Below are 11900 nucleotides of genomic sequence, written 5' to 3'. Positions count from 1 at the left end.
CAACTAGGGGATCTGGGAGGCCGAGTCTGTCGAGTTTTGCTAGTAATATGACGTGAGATATCCTATCGAAGGCGGCTTTTAAATCGGTGTAAATGACATCTACTTGAAGGCGAGCATCAATGGATTTATGGCAGCTACTGACGAATTGCATAAGGTTTGTGGTTGTTGATCTGTTAGGGACAAATCCGTGCTGATTCGGGCTGATGTAATTGCGGGCAGAGGCCAGTAACGGTTCATAAACAAGCAGCTCAAGCACTTTTGCGATGGCCCCTAGCGATGTAATGCCCCGATAGTTAGAAGCCTCATTCTTGCAGCCTTTCTTATGGATTGGTGTTAACCATGAGACCTTCCAGGAGACAGGAAAGGTGCATGAACGTAGTGATTCCTTGAAGATTTTTACTAGTATTGGAGCAATCGACGCAGTGCACTTTTTCAGGATCACTGCCGGGATGCCATCAGGGCCGGCGGTGTAGGACATCTTTATGCGGTCTATGGCGCGGGTGACTGACGAGGTATTAATGACCGGAAGCATGGGACGAAGTGCATCTGCGGGTGTGTTAGAAAGTGCAGCATGAAGAGCCTCGGGGTGCATGTTTTCAGAAACAAAAGTGTCCTCAAAACGTGTAGCAAACAAATCGCACATATCTGGGAGTGTGCAAGCTCGGTTCCCCTTGTAGCGGATCAAACATGGGAAACCGGAAGATTTGCGCTTATTGTTTGCGTAGGTCCAGAAGTGTTGAGGATGCACGCGCAGCTTTTTTTCTATAATACGTAGGTACCTGCGGTGGCAGATTCTGTTATAACGTCGATAAAGTGCGTGGACGCTATTGTAGTAAACCCGCAAAGCGGGACACCTTCGATCGCGCGAGTTACGATATGCAGCACGTTTCGCTCTTTTCAGTGTACGTAGTGTGCGGTCACCCCAGGCCGGACCTCGATGCGGCGTTTTGACGGGGACGCATTCGTTAAGTGCCGTTCGCATAAACTGAGAGAAATCATCGACAGCATGGTCAAGAGTTAAAAAGATCGAGCAGTCAAAAAATTCGTCATATTGTGAGATCAATCTCTCGAGCTTAGGCAAATTAATACGACTAAAATCGAGCCGCCTTTCCGCAACATTAGATGGTAGTTGGGTGGTAGGAGTATCAATGTTGAGATTGAACTCCAATGGTGGATGATGGTGGTCGACCGGTAGTAGGGGGGTATCAGAGGTCCGTATGGACGATGAGGCTGAAGCAGCTGGCCAATTTGCATAAATCAGATCAAGAGTTCTGTTCAGATAGTTTTTGTTGTTGTTGAGTTGATATAAAGCGTTCAGGTGCAATCCGTCAATTAATTGGGCACATCGTGCTGATTGAGTATGAGGCTCGAAAAAACTAAAAGCCGTATCTTGTTCGACAGGTGCAGGTGACCAAGAGAGAGTAGGCTGATGAAAGTCACCGATGAGTAAAAATCTATCATCCGGACATAAGGAGACGCAAATTTCATTGACCCATTTTAGCAATTCATTTATTTTCGTCTCGTCTGTGCTGTGATTTGGTGGAAGATAGACTGCAGCAATATACAAACGATGGTTGCTTAGCTGAATGCAGATGCATGTTACCTCGAGTGTCTGGCACAGCACATGATTCGCGTACGACGAGAGGGAAACACTGCATGCAATTAGAACACCACCCCCGCGAGAGTGAGAGCTATTGGTGGTATCTCGGTCACAACGGTAAATACGATACTCATCACCAAACAAGAGAGCGGTGGGAACAGAGGATCAAGCCAGGTTTCGGTAAGCACCAATACATCGTATTCAGTCTCCATTACCGATAAGCGGAACTCATCGGCTTTAGAGCGCAGACCACGCACATTTTGATAAAACACGGTTATACGCGTCGCTTGATCGCTGGGTGCTTGATGTAATGAAGTGTTAGTAGCTGGTATGTTGGAGATGACGGAGCTTATCGTAGATGGTGAGTGTATGATGAGTGTCTGTGTTGTCGAAGAGATTGCTCGGACCGTGTGAGTACCATATGACTGCGCTGCTGTGGTGCGGTTACTTCGGAAAAAATTGAGCCATTGTAGTTTGACGCGTTTTTGCTCGTGATGTGGACGGAAGAGTAGGTGAAGTGAGAGTGCGATTCATATCGGTTGGTGAGTGTTCAGCTTGTGTCTGCGAAGGTTCACGGATAAGTGCAGGTGAGTAAGGATTGTTGTGCTGGATGCGAGACTGTTGTGGTAAAGGTGAGAGCTGAGTGCAGGGCTGTGGCGCTACCGGAGAATGTTGAGTGCGGGATTGTTGCGGTAGTGATATGTAAGTGTTCGTGTGATGTGTGCGTGATAGAAGAGATCGCGGCGGGAGCGAGATGAACTCACGCACACCGAGCCCGGCCGGCCAAGAGGCTGCGTTAAGCGCCTTGCTACGAAGGACAGCGGGGATCCTGACCTTGAATGTTATCGCACTCAGGGAGTTAGGAACCGTTCCAGCTTTTAATAGGCTAAAAGCGATTACGTCTGGGGTGTCCAGCTGCGAACTCACCATCGAGATAACTTGTTCAGTGGTGACGGATGCAGCCAGTCTTGATAGGTGCAGCCACAGGTATTCAGTTTTTGGTATTTGTGACACAGTTGGTATAGGAACTGAGGTAGTATTGGTGCCTGTTATAATAGGTGGTAGTGAAGGTCGATCGATCCGGTGTGTGTTGTTGGTATTTGTGATGTTTGAGGTTGCTGCACTGTCAACAAACATGGTATCCGAGGATGCAACTACTTCGCGGAATAATCTCCGTCTTTTTCCGTTAGGAAGTGCATCCGGGGGAAATTGGTTGCAGTGCTGGAAGGATGCTGAGTGGGACGCGAATCCGGCAAAGCCATCCCGAATCTCTTGCACTACCGGTGGGACTAAGCTGGACTTCATTGCTTCAACGGCAGCTGTGAGGGCGGCTTGAAAGCCAACTTGCATACCCGTACCCTTAAACACTTTGCTTCGCGGATTACCAATCGCATTAGTACACGCAATGCAACTCCAGTGCAGCGAAGGCATCCTTTTCACTTCGTCGATCACTGATATGGGCACTTTCGTGCACGCCAGATGGTAAGTACCCTCACAATACAGGCACGTAATTGAGCCTTCAACCGGGCCCAGTGCATCAGAACATGCATGACACACGTCCTCCATTTTAGATGCAAGCTGCGGATGAACGTCGAAGGAGCCACGAATAGAAGCCGAAAATATCGTGAACACAGTAGTTATCGTCAGGAAAACAATACTAGGATCGCGGGAACTGCACTTATGGACTCAGCAAAACTAAAATCGGTTAGAGCGAAAACCGATTACACGGATAAAATCGTGGATAAATTCGGAGCGATTAGCAGTAAACACACTAAGTTGGCAGCTGTCAGACCGAGAGTGTGCTGTACGATGTAGTAGCAGCTGCAGGACGAAGGATGAACGCCGGCAAATGCCGAATTCACCACGCTAACAGAACAAACACTCCCCTCAGTCACCAAACTCAGCCAAATCGATAGTCGCCCCTCGTACTGCCGCCCACCACAAATATACTGGACCATCAAAAATCAGCTGCGGGCTGGTTGCAATAGTGTCATTGCTAACCGTCATTTTGCCAAACTCGTGCAGCAAAAATACCATAACCACCATCTCATCTTCACTGACGGATTAGTACAAAACGGTTCCTCTGGCTGTGGAATCTACTCCAGCATCGACAATAGCGCCATCCGACTACCAGACCATAGCTCAATCTTCACCGTAGAAGCAATTGCTGCTGATAAAGGTCTACACAGAGACAAACCCAACGTAATTTTTACCGACAGTGCAAGTGTCCTTCAAGCACCCGAACATCCAACAACTGTGCAATATTCCGAATTCACCCCAAGTCACATTCTGCTAAATTCCTGGTCACACAGGTATCCAGGGAAACGAAATAGCAGACCGACTAGCTAACGCAGGACGTAATAACTCGGCCTACTGCCATAACACTTGTGGCGACCACGGTGTGGCCCTATCACTGTTCGGAGCTGACCTCCGGTTGTACACACCGCACACGCTTAATCCAGGAAACGTCAGCCTGACATAAAATGGTCTACCGTTATTTCTGGCAGCCAAACACTCTTTCACGCCGTGACTTCATCCGCCTTAGCAAAACCATCATCGCCAATAGCTGGAATGGGTATTGGGTTAGCAACGGTCGCTTTTTCCTGAGTACCTTCAAGACCACAACACCACCATCGAAAGACCATCCTTCACACCAAGATCAGAGAATCCAATCACGACTTCGGATAGGACACACCCGGCTCACCCACACCTTTTTATTACAAAATCAAACCCACCACTATGCAGTTTCTGTGGCGTCGACATCACCGTCTGTCACATCTTCACCGAATGGCATGGATATTCTGCGGAACGCATCACCTGCAAATTAGACATAGAGACCATCCTCTCGCCAGGCAGCGATTGCCAGCGTAAACTTTTAAAATTGCTTCGTATCACTAATCTTTATAAACAACTCTAACCAAACCACATTTGTAACAGACAATAAAATCAACGGATAGCTTTACGTAAACCGAGACTACCCGGTATAAGGTAACTACAAGCCACAAATGGCTTGCAAAGAAGAATGTTAGATTTTAGTATAGTATAGATAGTATAGATTTTAAAAGTATAGAATTAATGAACCGATTGAAAGAGGCCAATTGGATCAAAGTCTCTATAAAAATTAAGAAAAAAAAAAACCAATGGTATTTAGCGAATTGTTTATCCCAAATCCTCAATTTATCAAAATTCCCCCCTTTGGGGGAATTCCCCAACGGTTGAAAACCACTGATGTAGCAATACACTCTGGATCAATTTTTTTATTGTTTCAATACGAAAAATGTTTTTTTTTTCAGTCAAAGAGAACCATTTGCGATACTCTCTTTCTCCTCTCTGGCACACAACATTCGTTGTCGATCAAAACCCGGCTCTACCACTAGTGGGGGCTTGGCTTTCAGTGACTTATTAGGGAAAAGCGGGCCAAAATGGGCATGTGGGCTTCTGTTTAAGCATTATTTCACTACAAATATACTTTTCAATGCTCTAGGGAAAGCGGGGCAAAATGGGCATGTTAAGCAGTTTACTGAATATTCCATTGAATATGCCACAAAACACAATTATTCATGCATTATTGTATGCCTCCACTATTTATCTATGGATTAAAATTGCCACATAGAATGAAAACAACTTAAAATCATGAAAACAGTGTAAAATAAAAGTTGATGTTTTACGAGATGCTATTTTGACACGCGGGGTAAAATGGGCATAGCCCTGGGGCAAAATGGGCATATGTAAACAAACTGTGAAACGTCAAAACACTGGGGTAAAATGGGCCACAACAACTGCGCTTAGGTAATGGTCTATGCTTTTGCGCACCGTTTCGTGAATTGTATTTTCGTTCTATCTTTTGTTTTGCTGGTCAGGAAAGCCCTTAAAATTCTTCCAAAAATATGTTATCAAAACTAAAACAGTTTTTACACGTTTAAATCTACAAAATCGATTCTTTTGAAGCTGTGTCTGTTATCATTATTGAGGCGACAAATACAACACCATAGCCTCACCAAACGCCATTTGTCAAAAGTATCTGCCCATTTTGCCTCAAGCGTAACTGCCCATTTTGCCCCACGTGAAGCATTTTTGTATTTTATGTTATATTAGTAAAAATACGCATTTGATCGCCTTGCTTTCTTCAGACAAATTGTATAGAAATATCATATCTTTAATAATATATAATGTAAAACTTCAACGCATCCCTGTGACACTGGGTTAAGCTTATTTTCGAAGTGACAAAAATTACATCAATATGCTACTAAACCTTATTTTGCACTTTTCTTGGTTATTTGTTGTGTTAGGGTTATTAAACTTACATGGTGTTCATAAAACACTCTAATGAATACATTTTGAGCATTGGAAAGTAGCTTTGTAGTCAAATAATGCTTAAATAGAGGGTGCCCATTTTGCCCCACATGCCCATTTTGCCCCGCTTTCCCCTACTAGTTGAAATGGCCCGGTTACAGGGCTACGCAACGTTTATTGGGACGTATACGTCTTATCAACGATATAAGAATTGCACTTCAATCAATAATTTTGTTGTAGAATCCTTTGTAAAAGAAATTTTTTGAGTGCTAATATTATTTCAAACAAACATTGCAATGTATATGATTATGATTTCATAATTTTCTTTTATTCAATATACTACAAATTGAATTGTGGATGGTGTACCGGCTGGAATAAATATTTTTTATCAAAATTAACACTTTTTGCGATAAATTTACTTTACCTTTCGGGTCATATGTTCCAGGTAACATCAAGTCCCGTGGTATCTTGGCATACGCCTTATCGAATCCCGGGAATGTCGTATGCCGTACGTCGTATGACTCACGTTGATGCAGAGCAGAAATTTTGCGAACTTTTTCCGCTCTTCAGCATCTCTAACAGTTTAGGCTGTCGGCACACGTATGTTTTCCCTTTTTCCATAACGTCCTGCAAGGCGCGATCGAGGGCGCGAGCTTCTAGAGCAAGGGTCTCCAAACTACGACCCGCAGGCCGCATGCGGCCCTCAAGAGCCTATTATGAGACCTGTGGCAGCTTTGTGAAGGTTAAAATAAATAGTTAATTATTGTTACTATTTTTAAAGAAATTCCATAAGATCAGTGATGCCTGTTGCATCAATTCGGCCTGTGCTGACATAGATGTTACAGGAACTGTTAGCGTCCATGTTTAGCGATAGCTTGAATATAGAGTGTAGCGTACGTCCCCCGGTCAGTAGCAGAGCAGCAATTCCACTCGGATTCACTGCGCGTGTACGCAAGTATAGTTTCGAACAGAAACGGCTTCCCAGTGTCCATCAATGAAAAAGATCTGTCCATGTGCCTACTCTCGGCTGGATTGTTCTGTCAAACCGTAGCTATCCACTGCTGCGGTAATTACATCGTAATTCGTTATTCGTTGTTTAATCGGTTCACGTATACTTATATGTAATCCAGCACATCGATAGCATAAAAGTGCTCATCGTCCACCAAGGAAAATATTTCGGCAACGGATAAGGCGCATTGTAGCAGGTCTGGTCCTATCTGCATAAAGTCGGATAACTGCGGCATACAGGAAACATCGTCATCGTCTTCTGCGGCGCGATTTAGCGCAGGTGCTGATCAATGAGTCGCAGCACTTTGAGGTGCTTGACAGCTCGCAGCAGCCGATTATGCTCGGAGTATGTACGTTGCACCGGCTCTGATTTCGCCGGTAAAAGTCTTCAGAACGACGTTTGCGTCCTACAATAAAAGAGGATTCTGGGACATTCCCTCCGACAATATAAGGGAAAATAGGTGACGCAGATGTTGAGCATTCCAAATGAAACTGCTTCCTGTAGGGTCCTGGATATTTTGGTGTTGTCCTGCAAAAATCCAGACATCAACAGTACACCATGCGGTCAATGACGATATCAGTCTGGCAGCGGTGTGTGATCCACTGGTTACCCGTACCAACATACCATGGAAGCTGCTGCAATTAATTTTATGCTTACTTGTACTTATTTAATTTTTAAACTACAGTGAACCCTCTCTTATTTGACACCTCTCCAATTTGAAAAACCTCTCTTATTTGAACATTTTGCACAGTCTCTTGATTTCCAGTACATTTTTGTTCCTCTAATTTGGAAAACCTCTGAAATCTGTGTCCCTCTTATTTGTGTATGGTGTTGCCATGGTTATTGAATGATGTATGCTCAAATTGGCAATCCTATTCGCAGTTTCCTATAGCAACAGTTAAGGCTGCATACTAAATGTTCTGTCTCTTTCTTGTTTGGATGGACCTTTCATTCACTATCCACCTCTGTAATTTGAAAACCCCTCTTATTCGACAGTCCCATTGCCTCTCAAATAAGAGAGGGTTCACTGTATTTAGATCACTTCATAAATATTACACAACATATTATTCGTATGTTTGTTTGAGGTAAACATGGTTGTCGTTTTTCGTGCAACGCCTACATCGATGAATCGCTATGTCGGTGCAAAGTGTGCAAGGAAACCAACACGGTACAGAAATCATCCAAGCTATCCGCACCTAACATCAACTCACTAAGCAACATCGTCTCACTATAGAGTGAAAAAGTAACGCTCTATAGTGAGAGATTGAAAATGAGAACCTTTTTGTAAAATTTGTTATAGGACTAGTTAATTTGGCCCGGTTGCAGGGTTATGCAAGATAATTTCTGGGGTATATAATAAGGTTATGGGGTATAGTAAGAATGCGTGCAACAAATTTTTTAAAAGGCAACGCAAATTCCATTTTGTTTTTTAAAGATAAAATTATTTATATTTCATATGGGACTAATCCCGAACCCATTAAAATTTTATAGAACTTATTCTGGTGCTGGAACTGATTTCATTCCCGTATAGGTGTTAGAATTAATCGTGAACCTGATCCTGGAACTGATCATAAACCCTTGCTGGTTCCCTAACAGATCCTGATACCATACCGGTTGTGAAGTTGATGCCATTCCCATATCGGATCTGAAATATATCTTGACCCTATAGGGTAATCGTACCTGTAGTGGTGGTAGTACCAATAGCGGTGGTATGGCTCAAAAATGTGCTCCATACGATAATTTAAGAGTAATTAAGTATATTTATGTCATTATGAAATCTGGTCTTTTAAATATGGTGGTGAAATCCCTTTTAAAAAGGCTAAAAAATTTAAGTGCCATCATAGTACCATTATAGGGACACGTAATAGGCATGTTCCAAAAGTGGTCATAGTTATGAAAAGAATAAAAACAGGACACTGTAGATTTTTTCCGGGATATTGTTAACATTTCGTATTGTTTTCAGAAAAATAAGCAACAGAAATGAGTTTCCTTTAAGTAATCTACCAAAAAGGCCAAAATTCGCATATCCAACTGAGTCTACCATCGCTATACAGTCAATATTTTCATCACTCAAATTTATATATTTTATACGGTCAAATTATGTAAAAAATCAATATTATAAATGTGATTCTTGCTATTTATATGAAAACAACTTCAAAACTAAGTTCTATACATATTATACAGAGTTTTTGAGATATCTTTGTTTACCAACACTATAGTAACACAATACTACGACTTTAGGAAGCATACCACCATTTATAATTGTACCACGAAGTCGTCACAAAAAAATGCTTTTTTTTTGTTTAATTTGATGGTAAATTTTTCACTTCCTGACACTTTAAATCTATTAAAGCACTTCTGTACCCCAACACAATGCTCTACTATCGATACATTTACCTAACCGGTACTGAAATTGTATATATATACCGGTATAATGGCTCTAAAAACCGTACCGGCCTTGGATTTGATCGCGAACCCACACCAGAACTTACACTGAACCCATAACGGTTCTGAAATTGATCCTGACCCCATGCAGATCCTGCAACATATACCTTCCGGTTCTGGAAGTGAACTACATACTGATCCTTTAATTGATTAAGATTTCATATCAGTCATGGAACAGATCCTGATTCCGGGCCCTGATGCTGCTTCCTTTTATATTTCGAGACCTGAATAGTACCTGAATCTGACTCACTAATGGAACCATCCAGTCCAGTTTTCCTATTTTTATTTCTTGTTGGATTGAGGGGTTCCGCGGTACTATCGTCTACTTGGTCGTCTTAACAACATGCTCATCCATGGGACCCATCCATGGAACATGGACCATCGCCCTAAGCAAGGATTGACTATCCGGCTAAATGGTAATAAGTATCAAAAACCTGTATAGGCCGGCATGACCCGTTACTCCTTAAAGAAGGTTATTTGTTTCAGTTACTTTTTTGTGTGAATGTTCTCGCTACGTTTTCATGCATCCGGATTTACAGTGGCGGCCACCTAAAGTATGCCACCTATATTTTGACGTTGAGGCTTGCTGGACAGTTCTTTGGGCCACTTTTTGAAAAACTTAACTTACACGTTGAACACATTCTTTATGCTTAGACCAAAAATTAAGCCCATATATAGCAAAATCTCGAAAGACCACGGAAAAACGTTCAATTATTAAATACTGCCTGTAACATGTATCATTCTTCTTCCTCATACCTCTCAAAACACTAAAAACTAAGTCAGCGTTGCGTTTTCTATAGTCGATGTGGTTGCCATTGTATGGATGTAAACTAAGCAAAAAACATCCAAGCTACCGCTGGAAAGTAACGCTGATCAGCCTTTACTAGAATTTTATAATAGAGATATTAACACATTTCTGGGCCCTGTTTTTGAGTTCGTTTACAGTGCTTCCCTTAACTGCTATGGCCGTGTCGTCGACGAAGAGAAATAGTTCACAACCATGAGGAAGAGGTGGTATGACTGATAGGTATATCATGAATAGTGTGGGGGCCAGAATACTTCCTTGTGGAACTCCAGCCGGAATGATGGTGTTTCCAGAGAACTGCTTACCTAACGAGACTCGAAAGGATCTCTGGCAAAGATAACTCCGAATCACTTTAATGATGAAGGTTGGAATTCCCTTGTTGATCATTTTTGAGAGCAGCCCATCATGCCACACGTTGTCAAAAGCTTTTTCAAAGTCTAGCATAATGACAGCTGTGGACCTTGCATGTTGTTTGTTGTGCTCGATAGTGTTGCGCAATCGAACTAGTTGGTGTATAGTCGAGTGACCCGGTCGAAAACCGAACTGTTCGGGAGGAAGGATACGCAGTTCATCAATTATCTCTCTCAATCGCTAATGAATGAGTTTCTCAAAAAGTTTGCCTAAAGCCGCTAGCAAACTGATGGGTCTGTAGCTCGCTGGTTTAGTCGGGTCTTTCCCCGGTTTTAAAATAGGAATGACTTTGGCGCATTTCCAACATTCTGGGAAATAGCCAAGCTCCATGCGCCTCGAGAATAAATTTGCCAATAGTTCTAAAGCACGTGTGTTTAGCTTTTTGAGGAGTAGGTTGATGATGGAATCAAAGCCTGGTGCCTTCATATTTGACAATGTTCTCAGCGTAGCTTTAACCTCGTTAACCGTTATTCTGGTATCTGATGGGATAGTTATCGTTGGTTCATCAAGACTACGAAACAACAGAAACTTCACGGTGACTGTTAATGTTATTTCCAATTTCATGAGCACTAACGAATTGTTTAGCAAGTGTGTCGGTTTTTACTGTAGCCTCTATCAGCGTTTGACCATTGACAGTAAGCGGTGGAATCGGTCTTGGTTTTTTTGCACAAACTTTGGCTATTTTCCAGAAAGCGTTAGAATATGGTTTAAGCTTTTCTAAATGGTTTCCAAAATTACGGTTGCGAATGTCATCAACTTTGAAGGAAATTAATCTACTTAGAAATGACGCTTGCTGTTTAAAAATGATATTTCCGGTTCGCTGATGATGCCGTCTCAACATATTTCTCTTACCGATGAGTTGCTTAGTCTCTGTATCGAGTTGGATTATCTTGTTCCTGATTATAACTTCAGGTATACACTCTTTTTCAGCAGTCTTTATGGCCCTTTCTAGAGTTTCGATAGCCTCATCGATGTCGGAAGTTGTTTGTACTTCCGTGCTAGCGATGTGTAGGTCAATAACTTGACCGAATCGAGCCCAGTCAGCTTGATGATAGTTGAAACGCTTTGTTGGAGGATGTATAACTGCGCTGCTATCGATTTCGGTCAGTACCGGAAAGTGATCCGAATTTAAGTCATCAATTGTTATTGGTTTGCTGATAGTGGTATTAGTTATAAAGAAATCAATTATACTCGGGTTTCCTCGGTGTGGGATATGGGTGTAGCTGTCTGGGTATTCAAATGTAAAACTCCCGAGTAGTGATAATTCTGAAAGTATTGCTCCATTTGTGTTGTTTTTGACATTACCCCAAAGTGTGTTTCGAGCGTTCAGATCAGCT

General features: G+C 42.4%; 1 long non-coding RNA gene across 1 annotated transcript; it reads left to right on the top strand.

Moving 5' to 3' along the window:
* Window positions 1–1769: 1769 nt before the first annotated feature.
* Window positions 1770–4756, top strand: LOC120904051. Its single transcript, XR_005739690.1, has 3 exons — window positions 1770–2187; window positions 2791–3082; window positions 3172–4756. It is a non-coding gene; the product is annotated as an uncharacterized LOC120904051 (long non-coding RNA).
* Window positions 4757–11900: the final 7144 nt, after the last annotated feature.

Source organism: Anopheles arabiensis, chromosome 3 (genome assembly GCF_016920715.1).
Source record: "Anopheles arabiensis isolate DONGOLA chromosome 3, AaraD3, whole genome shotgun sequence".
Classification (NCBI taxonomy): Eukaryota; Metazoa; Arthropoda; class Insecta; order Diptera; family Culicidae; genus Anopheles; species Anopheles arabiensis.
Note: the sequence above shows the minus strand (reverse complement) of the source record. Positions and strands in the feature narration are given on the sequence as shown.